Genomic DNA, 16,700 nt, shown 5'->3' with positions numbered 1-16,700 from the left:
TCGGTGAAGGAGAATTTTGGTGATGAAAATGGATCTGTCAGTTTGCACAGGTTATATTTAAAAAAAGCTAAGGGCTAAATCTAGCATGTGAAAGTGTAATGGAGGGATAATTCACGAGAGATGATATTTCTCCAAAATTAATGTTCTTTATTAATTTTGATATTCAGAACTCTCGCCACTCCCAACCACTAGTTTTAAGAATTACTGGTTCTTTCTGTCTTGGAAACATTATACAGAGAAATAACTGGATCTAGAAATAACTAGCAAAAATATATAAACATTAATTGAACTCAGTTGAACTGGAAGAGAAGGTTTCTGTGGTCAATATACCACTTGCAGTTAATATACCGCTTGTCCATTAGATGGGCTCAATGAGCACCTTTCTGCTTATGGCAGAAGGCAATAGTGAATTACAAGAAGCTTTAAGTATTTACTCACAAAATTATCTCCTGACTCACGGGCCTAGCTACAGCTTCAGACAGTACCTAAAATGCTTTCAGGGAATTCTGTTACTGTCTTGTCAGCTGCTGAGGCTTCTGATTCTTCCCAGGCTTCACAAGCTGCTGGGAAAGGAAGTTGCCAATATCTTACCTGGTTCTGGCTTCTCTGGATGGTCTGTGTACCTAGGACTTCCCATCTTGGCAGGAGACTTTCAGGTGTAGGCAGGATGTCTTGCCATGTGCAGTCTTGGCGCAGTGTCATGCTGACTATACAGGCTGATTGTATGGAGGCATTTAGACCCTGTTCCTGGTAAACTTGAGGCAGGTAGTTTCCAGGCAGTTCAGCAGAGCTGGCTTATAGCTTAGCATAATGCTGCAGAAGGCAATGGCAGAATCACTGCCAGAGACAGAGAGCAGTAGCAGCAGGCAGCAGCAGAGCATGTTGTGTTACCTGCTCATCTCTTTTTATCAATACACCCCGAGACTAATGGACCTTTGGACACAGAATAGCCAGTCAGAATGGCAGTTATGCAAACTTGACCATAGGTTTGCTTTACCCAAATCTGGGAGAAGCACAGCCATTGCACAAGGCAGGCACAAGCTAAGCGTGTGTATCTTGTTTACCACAGGATGTAAACAAGTCTGGGCAGGCCAGAGTCCTTAGTCTCAGTGGCTCCATGTTCTTTGTCCTCTTTCCCGCAGTTGCTTCTCCCCAAAACAGGAGGAGGAAGGGCTGAAAAAACATGCCTGGGCAAGCCAGGACTTGTATAAGCTTATTTTGGCCTAATCAGGCCTACCATGACTGAAAGCCATGCAGGAATCCTGGGACACTCCATGTCATTAAGATAAACGAGAACAAAGCCTTAGTTTTGTATCTTAACTAACCTGTTGAGCTCTTAGGTATATCTAATGTATGTGTTATTCTGACCAGCTGTTGATTTAGGAAATTTTAAAGCCACAAAAGACCAAGGGCACATTTATGTATTGATAGTGTTACTTTAAAAGATGGGGAATTGTTGAGAGTTTGTTAGGCGTGTTTTTTTCCATTAGTTTGAGGAAGTTGCAGTGACCTGTCTGAATTTCATTTACATGTATAGACATGTATAGTGTATACAATAAAAAAAAAGTAATAGAAAGTAATTCACCTTTCTGCCTGAAAATATTCTTTCAAGAAGTTTCTATTATTAAAAAAGTGTTTTTCACAACATTTGTGTTATGCATATTGTGGTTTTGTTTGGAATATACAGCAACCTCGTACTCTGTTATGTGAAAGTCTAACCCTGAATGGATATCTCTGTTTATATTTTAATCCAATATGCATTTAGGTGTCATACTGAGGAAAAAAAAATAATTCAGTTGTAGTCTATAATGAAGAAGATTTAAGTGTCCTTGAAGGAAATATTAGTTCCTGAGAACTTTATTTGATTAAAGAAATTGTACCTTTAGGTTTCTTATATCTTGCCTGCTTAGTGCCATGGTCTAGTTGACTGGATAGGGCTGGGTGATAGGTTGGACTAGATGATCTTGGAGGTCTCTTGCAACCCAGTTGATTCTATGTTTCTATTATATGATTCTATGATACTTTCACTGTTATGATTAGCATTACATAAGAGTATTTTAGTATTGCTGAAATAAATGCATACTAGTGGTACAAATTTGCTGGTGATTGTGTATCTTTTATTGGTAGACAGAGTTTACTTTTTCATCTTCCTTACCTAATCCTTGAGGCAAAACTAAAATTTCAAAATAAAATGTTGCCCTCTTGGTATAAAATGTAACCTGTCACTATGCTTCACCTTAAATATTAAAACTTCTTGCTCATACATGACATAAAACTGTATAATTAAGTAATATGGATAATGGATGGAAAAAATCCTGGAATTGCTTTTGTTCTGGTGCTATTATTTGTTATGCTCTTGGTTTGGATGGTTTTCTGTGTGGAAATAATAGAATAATACTTCAGGAGCATTTGCAAAACAACAGCATTTTGGCTTCAGACCCAATTAGAACAAAAAGCACAATAACACATTATAATATAAATCTGACATGTAGTTTTCCTTCAGGAGATATTCAGTTTTTAGTTTTAAGCAAGTCCCTTAGAAGCTTTAGGGTTCTTAGGATGCCTAGAGTCAATTTTGAGCAATTTTGCAACTTACTACAGGGAATCTTAATTCAAATTCAACAAAACACTGAAAGAGGTAGTGCTTTGGGGTACTTAGCTTCCTCAAAGGACCATCAGCAGGAAACCTCAGATGGGGAGAAGCAACATGTAAATAAGATATGTCAACCTAAACCCATGGTAAATAACAAGAACAGCTCTCTTTTCTTCAGCAAGAAAAAATGTATTTCACACTTTCAGGACATAACTATTCACTGTGATAGAAAGCAAAATTACTAAAATGCATTGTTTCACTGTTGGAGAATGGAACAAAATTCAGCTGTAGCAGAAGAGGTTGAATTATTAGTTGCAAGTGTATGATCTAATTCCTCAGTTCTTATTTTTGAGAGATTCTGCTGAACTTGGCTATCAAGCCTTTGTTCTCCAAGGAAGTACTTCCAAAGAAAGTGTTTAATGATAGAGGTGAATAATTTTCTCTTTGTGGGGTTTTAGCAGTGGATGTTAATCATGACACGTGGTATAAATTACTGTGTGGTGGTTCTGATCTGAGACAAACTTTATGACAGCTTTTAAGCAAGAAAAGAACAAATGATGTATTGAGTGCACTCATGATTAACTTTAGAAGAAAACAAAACAAATGAAAAATAAATTTCTCTCACTTGCAAGACTCCTGGTAGTACTGAGTGTTGGACTGTATGCTCATGCTTAACAAATTATTTCACACTGAAATTAGTAGAACCACCTCAGTATATGTATCTAGAAAATGGAACACTGTATTTTTATTAATATTCAACATTCCCACACTTCTCTGCTGCTTTTTCAATATCATTCTTCCAAAGAAGACGTAAATATTACACACTCTTCTTCCACTAGGAGGCTCAAGTTTCTGAACTTCTCAGGTTTTCTGTGGTAATCTAGTTACATAATTGATACAGGATGAGTTTGAAAACAACATATTTCTTCAGAGGGTACAAGAAAACAATATTCTGATCCTAAAACGTCTGAAATACTTTATTCTTTTTTTCTTTCAAGGTTGTCCATGCCATGATATAATTGTAACACTAAGACACCTATGCCATAGGTACATGTAAGTATTTACAATAACTTACTGGTGTTTTTAGTTTTTTTCAACTTTGGATTACAATTACTGTTATTCATATTATACTACATTTGTATATTAATCCTGCTTAAAAGGTTTAGATGCTGAGATTTGCAAAATCTGTTTTCTTATTGCTGACTGCATTTGTATGCCTAGACATTTACAAAGGCAATATAATGAAAACTAAAAATGTGATTTTAATTCTGTTCAGAGTATTTTGACTGCAAGAATCTGAAGCAGCCTATAGTCACATACCTCCTGGATTTAATTACTGCTTTACAGATCTAATATTTTTTTTCCCTGGTTTATTAAACTTACTGAATTGGATATTGTAATGAATAGATATGATAGATATATAATAGACAGGTAGATAAAGTCTAGATATAAGGAACACATTTTTTACTCTGAAGGTGGCAAGGCACAGGAACAGGTTGCCCAGCAAAGTGGTGGAGACCCCACCCCTGGAAACATTCAAGGTGAGGTTGAATGGAGCTCTTAGAAAGATGATCTAGTTGAATGTGTCTCTGCTTACTATGGGACAGTTGAACGAGATGACCTTTATAGGTCCCTTCCAACCCAAACTATTCTATATGCAGCATTTTGATGTCCTCTGTTCTGGAAGAATAGGAATAAAAAATGGCCTTCTTGGAAAGGGAAAGAAACCTCTGTATTACTTGCAAACACTATTTCACTAACTTTGTATTTCACTGTACAGAAGGCCTGTATCATTGCTTATAATAGAAGAATAAGAATAATTGCTCAAAAATTATGAACCTTCTGCCTGACCCTTGAAGGCATGTGCTATCAGAGAGTCTTGTGTTGCTTATTGTTAAGAGATGTGTTGTGATTTTCCCTTGTGAAGAAATGCACTGGAGTTATTTTTTCATTGGCAATTATATCTCAAGGTCCTTTCAAAATGGTTTTCAATCATCAAACACACAAACAAAATTCTTTAAGCTTTCTCATCCTTTGTCTGATAGGAGAAAGTTCTTTCTCTTGATTAAATGAGTTGTACATTTCTGAATAGAATAAACAGAAGTTTTAGAATTAAAGCATTAGTATTAAGGACTTTTTCTGCCAGTGTATATCAGAACATACATATAAACAAGATCAGTCATAAGTACAGCAGAAACTATTGCTCCTGGCAAGTGTTAGCAGGGAAACTGATAACACTTGTAGTATCTCGTCACCACAGTGCAGCACTGTAAGGTCAAAACATTTGTCCCATGTTGCTTTGCCTGTTTTCTTCAGTTTGACACGCTACACTAAAAAGATACAGACCTGCTGTTACTGTCCCAGTAGATCAAGTTGTTGATGTCAAGTATTTTCAGTTCCTTCAGGGCAAAAGAGCTATTCTGGCAGTCTCACCATTGATCCAGGCAAACCTTCAGTATATCATATAGTCACTTTACTACCTCTGTCTAGTGCTAGCTGAATAATGTCAAGAGTAGAAAAGATGCTTGTGCATAGTCTCTTCACTTCTTTTCCCCATCCCTGAGGCAGCATGGCACAGTGGAGAAGATTGTGTACTGAGAGTAGTCACCATGCTGGTGCACCAATTAGTTTCCATATTGTTTTTTATCCTTTGTTTTCACATGTCTTTCTGTAAACACTTAGAGAAATGATAATATTCTGGCATTTTCAGGGTGAATACTTGATTTGGTTGGGGATCAATTGGCTGAGGCAGGAATTATAGACAGAGAATTATTTTTATTTTCCTGAAAACCTCGCCCCCAAGCTATGTACAAAACTAGTTAAGGTTTATTTACAGGTTGCAATTTGGTTGGGAAATCTGCACTAGGATGCTTGTAGGCAAGTTTGCTAGTTTAGGAAAGTCAGAAAATGGAAAAGGCTAAGCTACGACACAGCTTTGCTCAGCCTGATTTATAAGTGGAGTAGAGAACCTAGGGAAAGCAGATTTTACTCATGGAGGTGAGATGGGAATTTAGCGATGATCCCTGTTGAAGTTCTCTGTCGCAACCTTTGAAACTGCAAGCCAAATCCACGTTGAGGATCCATGTGGCAAAAGTCCGAGGCGAGTAACAAACCACCAAAGTCAGTGTCTCAGACACAGCTTCCAAGAGGTAAAAGATCATGGAAGCAGCACTGCCTTAGCAGTACAGGGGAGAAGCCAAACTGCTCGCATGCTGCCCAGCTTGGGTAGTGAGCAGGAAGTCAGGCTGCGTGGTGTGGTCTGAGAGAAGCCAGGTCTGAGTGCTGCTGGCACATCTATCTCAAATGGACCTAAGGACTTGCCAAACTTGCAGACTTGTGGGTGAGTGATACGAACTGTTCAAGAACAGGAGTACACAGAACAGCGCAAAAATGGGACCAGTGCAAAAGTGGGAGCCGTCCAAAAGCAGAGGCTGTTCAAAAGCAGGAACTCTCCTAAAGCAGGAACTCTGCTTTTTTCCTCTATTTATAATTTTTCCTAGACAGTGTGTCCACTTGCCATATATACTGGGTGTGAGGAATCCATCCAGCTGATTCCACTGCAGGCTTTCCCACAAGTCAGTACATGTAGAAAAGGGCACCTTTGCTGTTCCCCCATTAGGCCCTCAAGGGCAGGGGGAAGCAGCCTTTTATGCAGCCTTCTTTCCCCATTCAAATGTCTGGAGATGGAGTGGGGCAGGGGGAAAGAATGTATTTGGCGTGCCCCCCAACAATACTACCACATACTAAATAATATGAATGAAAAGAATGTTTTCTTGAATATTTCCCAGCTGCAGTTTAAGGCTAGCATTTCTTACCGTGTGTGATGGTTTGGGTGTTACCTGCCCCCCTTCCCCCCCCCCTCCTTAAGAAAGTCACCCACCCAGCCTAAGCTTAGTTGATCTGGAAATTGAATGAAGCTTTATATTTACAGCTTAGCACGATATACAAGCAGATATTTACAATATATATACAGCTATATACAAGTTAAAAAGTAATAGAAAAACACAACACACCTCCCAGAAACTTGAGTCCCCAGGAGGGGCTCCCAACCACCCTTCCACCTTCCTCCCACCCCTCTACCTTACCCTAGACTTTGCCTTACGTGCAAAGGTGAGTTTGGAGGGTTGTCCAGGGGAGGTTAGGAAGCAGATGGATTAGTCAGGCAGGTTAGAGAGAAAAGTGCAGCCCAAAAAGTCCAGAGAGAGACTCTGTTATCTATGTTTATGTTCTTGTTCTTATACCTCTCAGCAAGCCTATGAATGAAGTAGACATCAAAAGTTTCCTTTTCACAGCCTATAATCTAATTCTTCTCACCAAAGTATCCCATATGGGCTCAAACTAGCACACCATGGTAATTGATACTAGGTACTCTGAACATTCTCATCTTCATCTCTTGCCTACTTTCTCAGAATTTATCTCGTGCCTTTCCTGATGTGCAAGGGGTTGGCAGGGATATCTTTGTCACTTTTCTTCTAGTTGGCTGGAGGTCACTATTTGGGACGTTTTTCTACCTCTGTGTCCTTTGGTATTGCACAATCTCAGATATCAAATAGTCTTTCATTGCAATTATAATTTGGCTTTTACTGCTCTGAAAATGCACTGGTACTTCCTTAACTTGATTAACAGTGTGCTGTAACACCTCTTGGAATGAAAAAATTATTGCTGTGGTGTAGAAGAAAAAAAATTGGACAGCACAATGCAAGACTACCATAAAACAGGATAGATAGAGCTTCTGTATCTCACTTAAGGAAAAGAAATTTCTAAAAAATCAATGGCTAGCATTGATCTGAAATACATGAGTCTGCTTCACACTCACCAAGGCACTAAGCTTCACTGTTTACTTTGAGCTTTATTCACTTTAAAAGCTTAACATGGATCTCTAAAGCAATGTAATATTTCAAAACCTCATTGAAAAGTGACAATCTTTAAAAGTTTAAAAAACAAACCAAAACCCAATACTGAACCAAAACTTAGAAGTCTCTTCAGTAATTTGTTGGATAATACATATTGCTTATAAAGGAAGGCATTGCTTAGAGATGTTTATGGAGACAAGATACTCTCGATAGTATTAACTTTTGTTAAGTGCAGAAGCTTATAATAACTATGTGGTTGTAGTAATTTGTAGTAAAATGCTCATGTCTGACCAAAGTGCATGCTTACAATTTGATGCACTGTAAGGGATCACTTAAGAGTGGTGAAGAGGCCCTTAATGCATACTTTTTTCTAACAATTAGATAGAGGTTTAGAAAACCATCACAACAAACACAAACTACAACAAAAACCACCCAACTGGTCCTTTTGCCCTCTTGACAGTACAAACAAAAACTAGATGTGAGCTGGCTAGAAACTACCAGAGGTGTCTGGTCTGCAATACCAGATAAGTAAGTACATACTAGGGAGAATTGTGTAAAGGTGCTAAAGCTGATTATAAGGTATACAGTTCCACCCAGAAAGTGTTCATTAACTGCTTGTAGTCATTTTTTTCCCTTTTCCTCCCACCATTTGATGTGACCCAACCATTCATTATTCTAGATAATGCTTATGACAGGTAATGGTGGCTTAGCTTAAGAGAAAGAAATTCAAGCTTTGTTCATCTATGTTCTGTTAATAGAATTGGTTTTCTTTTAATTTCATTCAATATTTTAACTGGAACTTTGGTATCCAAGAAAATCTCTTGATAACTGTCCTGGGTTAACAGCCCTCTCCCACAAGAGCCCCACACACAGATGGAAGGAAAAGTAATTCAAAACCCCTCTCTGTGTTGAGATGAAGAGTTGAGATCAAGAGTTTTACTGGAAATGATGCAATGCAAAATTGCTTTAGCCTGTATTCAGGAAAGCACAGCAAAATGCAGAAGCAGCAGCAGGATCCAGTGCTAAATCAATTTCCCACACACAAGCAGAGCAGAAAAGCTCAGTGCTTCAAATTTGGAAACTGGAAGTAGCAACAGGAACAGGAGGCCTCTTGCATTACAATCTAAACTTCAGTCCCCGTGATACTTTGCTCCAGCCAGCACTTTCATTTTGAAGCTGGCCTGACAACAGCATGGTATTGGGTATCAGCAGCAGGTTCATAGAATCATAGAATCAGCCAGGTTTTGGAAGAGACCTCCAAGATCAACCAGTCCAACCTATCACCCAGCCCTGTCCAATCAAGTAAACATGGCACTTAGTGCCTCATCCAGGCTTTTCTTCAACACCTCCAGGGATGGTGATTCCACCACCTCCCTGGGAAGCCCATTCCAATGCCAATCACTCTCTCTGCCAAGAACTTCCTCCTAACATCCAGCCTAGATCTCCCCCAGCACAACTTGAGACTGTGTCCCTTTGTTGTGTTGCTGGTTGTCTGGGAGAAGAGACCAACCCCCACCTGGCTACAGCCTCCCTTCAGGTAGTTGTAGACAGCAGTGAGGTCACCCCCTGAGCCTCCTCTTCCCCGGGCTAAACAACCCCAGCTCCCTCAGCCTCTCCTCATAGGGTTGTGTTCGACTCAATCCATGACAATAACAAATGAGGCTTTGGAGTGGAAAGCTAAGTAGTCCAAAAAGTAAGAGTTACACTTCCACTGAGTGTGATTTTTACATTATGACTTCCCTTGAATAGTGAAATTCTTTTGTTGAAGTAATCCAAAGCTGTATCAGGCTGGCAGTTAATAGATATAGGAGATTTATAGTGGTAATCGTTTATTCATTATTTGTCATTTTTGCTTATTTTATTTTGCTTTCCCATCAAGGCTTTGGTACTTTATAATACTATTTTTTTACTAAGAAGCTATTAATTGCTTGAGGCATTAGGCTGCAGGATCGTTTTTCCTGACATGCTAACTTTATTTCTGAATCCTCGTTCTACTGGGAGGGCCAATCAGCTAGTCTTGGAGCAGCTCAGCATTCAGTGTTTGTGAGCTTTCTTGGGAAAACAAAGAGCTTTTATTTAAGCCTGTAACACTTTTTTTTTTGAAGGAATTGCATCCATCGTTTTGCTGGGAGCTAGGCATCTGGCTACGTGTGTAACAAGATCATCATATGAAAGATGATCACCACATTAAAAATACGTATATATAGCTGACAATTTCTGAAGGGGAGATATAGATCTGAAGTGTACTCAGATCCCTTTCTGGAGGCCACACTTTAGAGGAAGGTGGAATGTGAGATGAAGGTGTCTGGATTCTACTTTAGGGATCAGATATCTGAAAGATATCTGCTAACTTTTAGATGCCTAAAGTTCTTACACAGTCAATTTTTGAGATGTTACAAATGAATACTTAAGATGCATGATAATGTTTCTGAGCCCTCAAAGGCAGATGGAAAAAAACAAGAGGGTACATACCAGATTATGGGATAGATGGCCATATAAAGGTCTTTGCTTTTTAAATTTAATGCTAGTATATTAATACTTAGATAAGTATTGCCAAGACCTTTGCTTTATCTGAATGCACTGGAAAACAAAGTATTACTGCTGTCCTCTTTATTATAATAAATAGGGATGATGGACAGAAGTCTAGTGAGCTTAGCTTGAAAGAAACAGGGAGGGTAAAATACTAAGACCAAGATAAGTGCGGAGAACAAATGACCTTCTTTATATCCCATTGACTTCTGATTTACAACAAATCTTTATATTGCTCCTTCATCCCACCTCAAAAATAAAGGACGAGGCAGTATGGTTTTGCACACTTTCCGTCTAGTTCCAATCACATTCGACCTTCAATAGCTGACAACTGTGAGCACAATTAGAGTATCATAAACTAGCAACAACAAAGATGCCTTTTATATAATAACCTCACTTTAGGAAGCAGCCATGGAAGTTTCTTAATGTCCTCTATAAGGATATTTCCATCTCCAGTACAGTATCCACATTGATGTTGAAGAAGTCTTCACAGTTTTATCAAATGCAGAAGTGGATAGGAAACTATTAAATCTAAAATGTTGGATTCATGCATACATGTTTCAGGGAACATTCTTTTTTATCAGATGTAGAATTGGATAAGAAACTGTTAAATTTAAAATGTTGGATTCAAAAATATATGTTTCAGGGACCAATCTGCGTGGAGTTAGTATGGCCAGCTTATAGTTATAGAGTGTAACAAAGAAAAATGAGTTGGTTTGACTTTTTTTGGTTTTGGTTTGTTGTTTGGGTTTTTTTTTTATGTGGAAAGCAACTGTTCTGTACAGAAACATTATATGCCTTAAAAGAAAAGTAACAATAACTCTGCAGTTTCATTTGGTTTGAAAACATCATAGTATGTGAAACACTTAATTCATCAAGACATTCTGGCAGCTTTTATTGGAAGTCCACTATAAGCTTTACTAGTTTGGCTCATTAAACTGAAAATAGGCTTGGAAAAGGTCACAAAGGATTAGAGGTTACGGAAAAAATAATCAAAGCAATTAGCTATAACTTAAGTCTTCTGAGCTGCCTAAAAGAGAAGGCAGACCTGACCTTGTCAAAGAGAAGGATGTTAAAATTGCACATCAAGAAGCAATCCAGAAAGTTATTGCATCTATGTAGTACACTGCAGCAGTTCAGTATGGTTCATTGTTGGTTTGTTTGGGTTCGTTGTTGTATTTTTAAAAAAAGAAAGAAGTCACTAAACCTTCCTGAACTCCAAAGTCTTAACACGATGCTATTCCTGCGCTATTTGTTCACAGTGAGGATTGTGATAGTAGCTACATTAAAAGTCTGGTCCTTCTCATATACTATATTGCAAATCAGAAATAAATCTGTTGAACATAATTAGTTATGTCAATGTAAAAGTGATGTGAGAGGAGAAACAGGCCATTCGTGTCCAGATGAATTTTGATTAAAATTATCCATTCTGTGAAACCTGAAATCACATACCAAGTTGGTAAATGCTTTTTCTCTTAAAGTATGTTCACATAAAATTGCTCTGTTCTTGCAGCAGTTAGCTGTTTCTCTGGCTTTTATAACATGTTATATGGCAATACAAAATTGTCTTTAAGGAAGTTGCAAGCTATAATTGTACGTTTGGTAGCTTTCCACGTTGTATTTATTTCTTTTTGCCCTGAGGAAAATGGCTTTCTGCTAACAGTTTCCTAAAATAATTTGAATTCATTAATTGATTTTAATTTCATGCACGTATCAGATGAAAGTCTGGTCATGATCTGAAGTAGAATCATGGTAACAAAATGAATATAGGTTATATTTTTTAATTCATGAAAGGATTATTGGAGGAACGTTTGGTTCACATAAGCAACTTGAAGATTCTGGCTGGAGCTCCCAAGTTAGCCCACTTACAGAATCATAGAATCAACCAGGTTGGAAGAGACCTCCAAGATCATCCAGTCCAACCTATCACCCAGCCCTAACCAATCAACTAGACCATGGCACTAAGTGCCTCATCCAGGCTTTTCTTGAAGACCCCCAGGGACGGTGCCCCCACCACCTCCCCGGGCAGCCCATTCCAATGGGAAATCACTCTCTCTGGCAAGAACTTCTTCCTAATATCCAGCCTATACTTGACAGAGTATTGCCTCTTGCTGACTTCTCTGCTTCTCATATTGGACAGTATTTTCAGAGATGTTCTACAGCTCCATCACTACCTTTAAAACTCCATTTCAATACCACTTAATTGATCTCAGTGACATGTGGTCATGCTTTAAATCATGTCTTACATTACTTCTTAGAGATTACTTTAGTATGAGCAAGATGAATACTGAAAAAATAAGTTACTATCCCAACTGAGATTATTGGCTCCACTGTTCTCAGAAAGAGGCTACGTAATTCATACCAGCTCAGGATCTGGCCCTATTGCCAAACTCCCTGTTGGGAAATCAGAGCATAGTCTGTGAAAGTGTTCACTGCTGAGAAGAGATTCCACTGAACTGGCATGCAAAGAAGCCTCTGTTTGGAAGCTTTCCTAATGAACTTGTAGCTTTTACTTAAGAGAAAATCACAGACAAGCTAAGAAATATAATGCCTTTATCAGCACAAACATACAGAAATATCAGAAACCAGCAACTGGAATGACTATAAAGCTTTTAAAATTGCATGCAAGGCAGCAGTCACATATGGAAACTTTAGTCTGAAAATGACCAGTGCACAGACTTTGACATTTGATAATCTTCTTGTTCTGGCTGTGTGTGATTCACTGTTATGCTGGTAATCTGAATATTCTCCAAGGCTTTTCTGGATGAGAGTGACAGAGTATTGTGATTAAAATTTTAAAAAAGAAAAAATGCCTAACTTCAGAGAATTAGTAAAGATTAAAAAATATGAAATGAAATCTTACTTTGAATTTCATAGCACAGAACATTGATCTAGCAGAAAGTTATCCAAAATTTAATATTTGTAAGTAACACACTGTAAAACACTAACCACGTTCTTTTGTTCCTAGCTGGAACCTAGTGAGTGTTCTGGATCAGCATTAAGTCTTACCCAAAAGTCTTTAAAATCACTGAGCAGTTTCCAAGACTAAACTTAGATCTTGTCAGATTAAAATAGAACTAAAATGTGAAACAATTGCATAGTCTTCCTACCTGTAGCAAAAAGCAAATAAAACAGGAGGAAGATTTGTTCAGCATATTGTTCAGTGAGCCAAATGTGTACTGGTAAGCTTATGTGGATGAAAGGAACATAGAGATACTACCTGCCATGGCCCATTGTCTGATACAGCTTATGCAGAGCTAATGTCTCAGCTATAACAGAATCAGCTCTGTTCTTGACTTTGAGAAGGAAGGGAAAACAGTGTTAAAACCATTCAGTGAAATAAGAGTTATCCTAGTAGATTTGGATTATCAGAATTATATATAGTTGCAAAAGATTTAGCTGAAAAATATTTACTCTTGAGGAGATGGCAAATACAGCCAGCAAGCCAGGAGTCAGATTTTGTTAAAGGCAAATTTCAGTTCAAAGTATAGGGTGCTTACCTCTGATAACTACAAAGATGAATTAGAAATAGGTAATAAATAGAAGCCCCAGTCTTCAGGTCTGACAATATGTAAGGCATACATTTGAAATATAATGATCTTGTATCAATAAATGTAATTTCTAATATCTTCAGTTTCATAGAGGGCATTGATGCAGAGGGGAATTTGGTGGGAAATGCTGGTTGAGATGCAGGCATGTACACTAGAATGGAACTAAGTACTTACATCCCTTAGGAGAGATGTTGTACTACAGCTTTTTATCACTAACCTCTGAGTAATTTTACATAATTAGAAAACAGTCATCTGATAAATATACTTGTTGCTGAAACTTGGATTAGGTGAGATGGAGGGTAAACTTGAAGGAGTCACCTTACAAGAACTGCATTTTTCTGAAGTTGGAAAGCTACTAAGCTCATGCTGAGTTTCATGCTAATGTAACTTCATCATTAGAAAGGTAAATCCATTTTTAAATTAAAAACTTCTTGGTAAATTAAACTAATTCACACTTTGTAAGATTGCTTAATTATCATTTGTTGTATATGACAGACTGCACTGAAATTGTTCTAGCAAAAGATCAAAAATAGTTTAAAAAGTTCCAAGTCAATTTCTGAACTAGCCTGGTTAATTTATATTTAGTGAATTCCACAGCCTGAAGGGAAAAAAGTAAAGATGAAATATTTTACCCAATAATGGATTATGACAGATGGCATTTATGAATCTCATGGCCTGCTCTTTATTGATCAGAAACTGATCATAGCAGTTGAATTAATAAAAGTATAGTTAAAAGCATCCACGAATGATGCTTGGACATAAGTGAGTGTAGGCTTTATTGGTTTCTAGCATCAGTTGTTCTTCAGAGAGATATACCATATGCTCAACATATGAAAATAGCAGAAACAACCAAAAAAAAAAAAAAAAATCAAAAGAACTCTCTCCTACCCTATCAGCCAATAAAGTTTTAAATGTGTTTGTAAAGAATGGAGTGGGCTTGAGCAGCACATCCATGTGTGTTTCATAATATCCCATCCTTTACATGAACAGCACAAATAATCACTTAAAATCTATTATGGGTTTTTTTGCTGAAGAACATGTTTAAACTACAATGTTACCTTTTTACCAATATTTTCCTGGCTACTGAGTTATTTTAAGTATGGTTTCAACAGAAAATTAATTTTCACTGATTTTCCTATCTATGCCTTTCCTATGCAATATACCTGCCATGGACACACAACATTCCAGTAGGAAAATAATCATAACCAGATTTGGTATGCCTTCATCTTCCAAAACTATTTTCTAAGCAGTTTATGTGACTCTTACAAGTTTTCTGCATCATATCACGTGAAGTTCTGGTCATAGGCCAAAGAATGTTTGATTTCTTATACTACAAGGTAGCATGCCAAAAATAAACCTCTGAGAAATAAAGGAATTAATTCAGTGTAGATACACAGTGTGAAAAGAGAGACTTAATGCTGTTGCACAGGATTATAACGTGGAGCCTGCAATCATGAGGAGTGTGTTATATAGAAAAGATGTTTATGTTTATTTAATACCTAATCCTTTGAAATAGGAAGAATACAATCATTGTTTCATTGATTACAAAGGTTAGACACTGTTGTCTCCTACAGTGCTTGCTCATGTTAAATCTCACCCCACTGCCAGTAGATGAAATCACTTTTGCCAGAACGGCTTTTGCTTAGATACAAAAGCTCACAGTTCTGACATACAAGATATTCATGCATACATTGATCATAATTGCTCCACTGGTCAACGCAATATAAGCTTCAGAAACTTGTTAGTGGGTTTCTAAGCTATTGATAATTTTCTGCATCACCAAAGTCTAATCTTAGTAGAAGTGGTAAAATCTATTGTAAAGAAGAGAGTAAACTAGAAAAGACACTACCTAAAACTTACTACTTCCTTTACTAGCTGTTTTCTTTAAAAACTCACCCACTGAATTCTATCCTAGTTGCAGCCTCTTCTTATTTAGAGAATGACTACTATACATTTGAGATGGCCTGTACCACCTTCAGTATGGAAATTGTTTATTAACCTTTTACCACCTCAGCCAAAATTTGGTTATTTTCCATTAAGAGTTTGAACTTAATCTAGATCTGTATTTGATAACTGCTTTGCATAATTTTACCACTAACATAAATTAATGTGGATCTGTATTTTTATTATTTTAAATATTTTTTTAATTTTTAATATATTGTAATATATTATTTATTGTTAAATCTGATTTTTCTAACTGCTGTGGGTTATCCTTGGCTAGCAGCCAAATGTCAACCCAGTTGCTCGCTTACTCCCCTCTCCTGTGGGAATGGGACAAAACAGAATGAAGGTGTAGTGATCAAGATAATGACAATTTAATAAGGAAAGCAAAATCTGTGTATACAAGCAATAAAAGAATTGCCCACAGACACACAGAGATTTAGCTACATCTGGAAAGCAAGAGCTATGCACAGATAACTGTAGCTTGAGAAGTCCTCTAACCAGAAATATTTCTCCTTGCTTCTCCTTTCCTGAGCTTTTGTTGTTGACCACAGTGTCATATTGCATGGACTATCCCTTTTGACAGTTTGGGTCAGACATGTCCCTTCCAATATCTTGCCTACCTCCAGCCTACTTGCAAGGAGTGAGGAGAAAGAGAGAAAGCATTGCTCAGCAATGGCTGACCATTGGTGCATTGTCAGCACTTCTTTAGTCACAAATCCAAAGCATGGCACCATAGCATGGCTGTGAAGCTAGCTCCCTCTCAGCCAGACTCCGCACATTAATACTGACCAAAAGTTATTCACAAGAAAAGAACCTGTGCATTGTAAACTACTGCTGATGCGCTTAGCCTGCCAGAGCAAGAGGAGAGTAAGCATTCTACTCATCAGTAGATCTTAACATATTTTCTTTTCCCTCCTTGATAATGAGATTCGTGTGCCACATGGCTAATTCATGTGAAGAATACACTTGAGGGTGCCATTGATGTAATAAGTAATATATGTAGTTGCTAACAAACATGATGGTTTGGGGGAAAAATATATATATAGAATAGGATTTATGCTCTGGCTTTTAATAACAACAAAGTATGATATTGTAATACTGTTATTCTAGGTGAAATTTTGTAGAATCACAGAATCAACCAGGTTCGAAGAAACCTCTAAGATCAGCCAGTCCAACCTAGCACCCAGCCCTATCCAGTCAACTAGACCATGGCACTAACTACCTCATCCA

Source organism: Pogoniulus pusillus, chromosome 8 (genome assembly GCF_015220805.1).
Source record: "Pogoniulus pusillus isolate bPogPus1 chromosome 8, bPogPus1.pri, whole genome shotgun sequence".
NCBI classification, from domain to species: domain Eukaryota; kingdom Metazoa; phylum Chordata; class Aves; order Piciformes; family Lybiidae; genus Pogoniulus; species Pogoniulus pusillus.
This window is presented reverse-complemented; position numbering follows the sequence as displayed.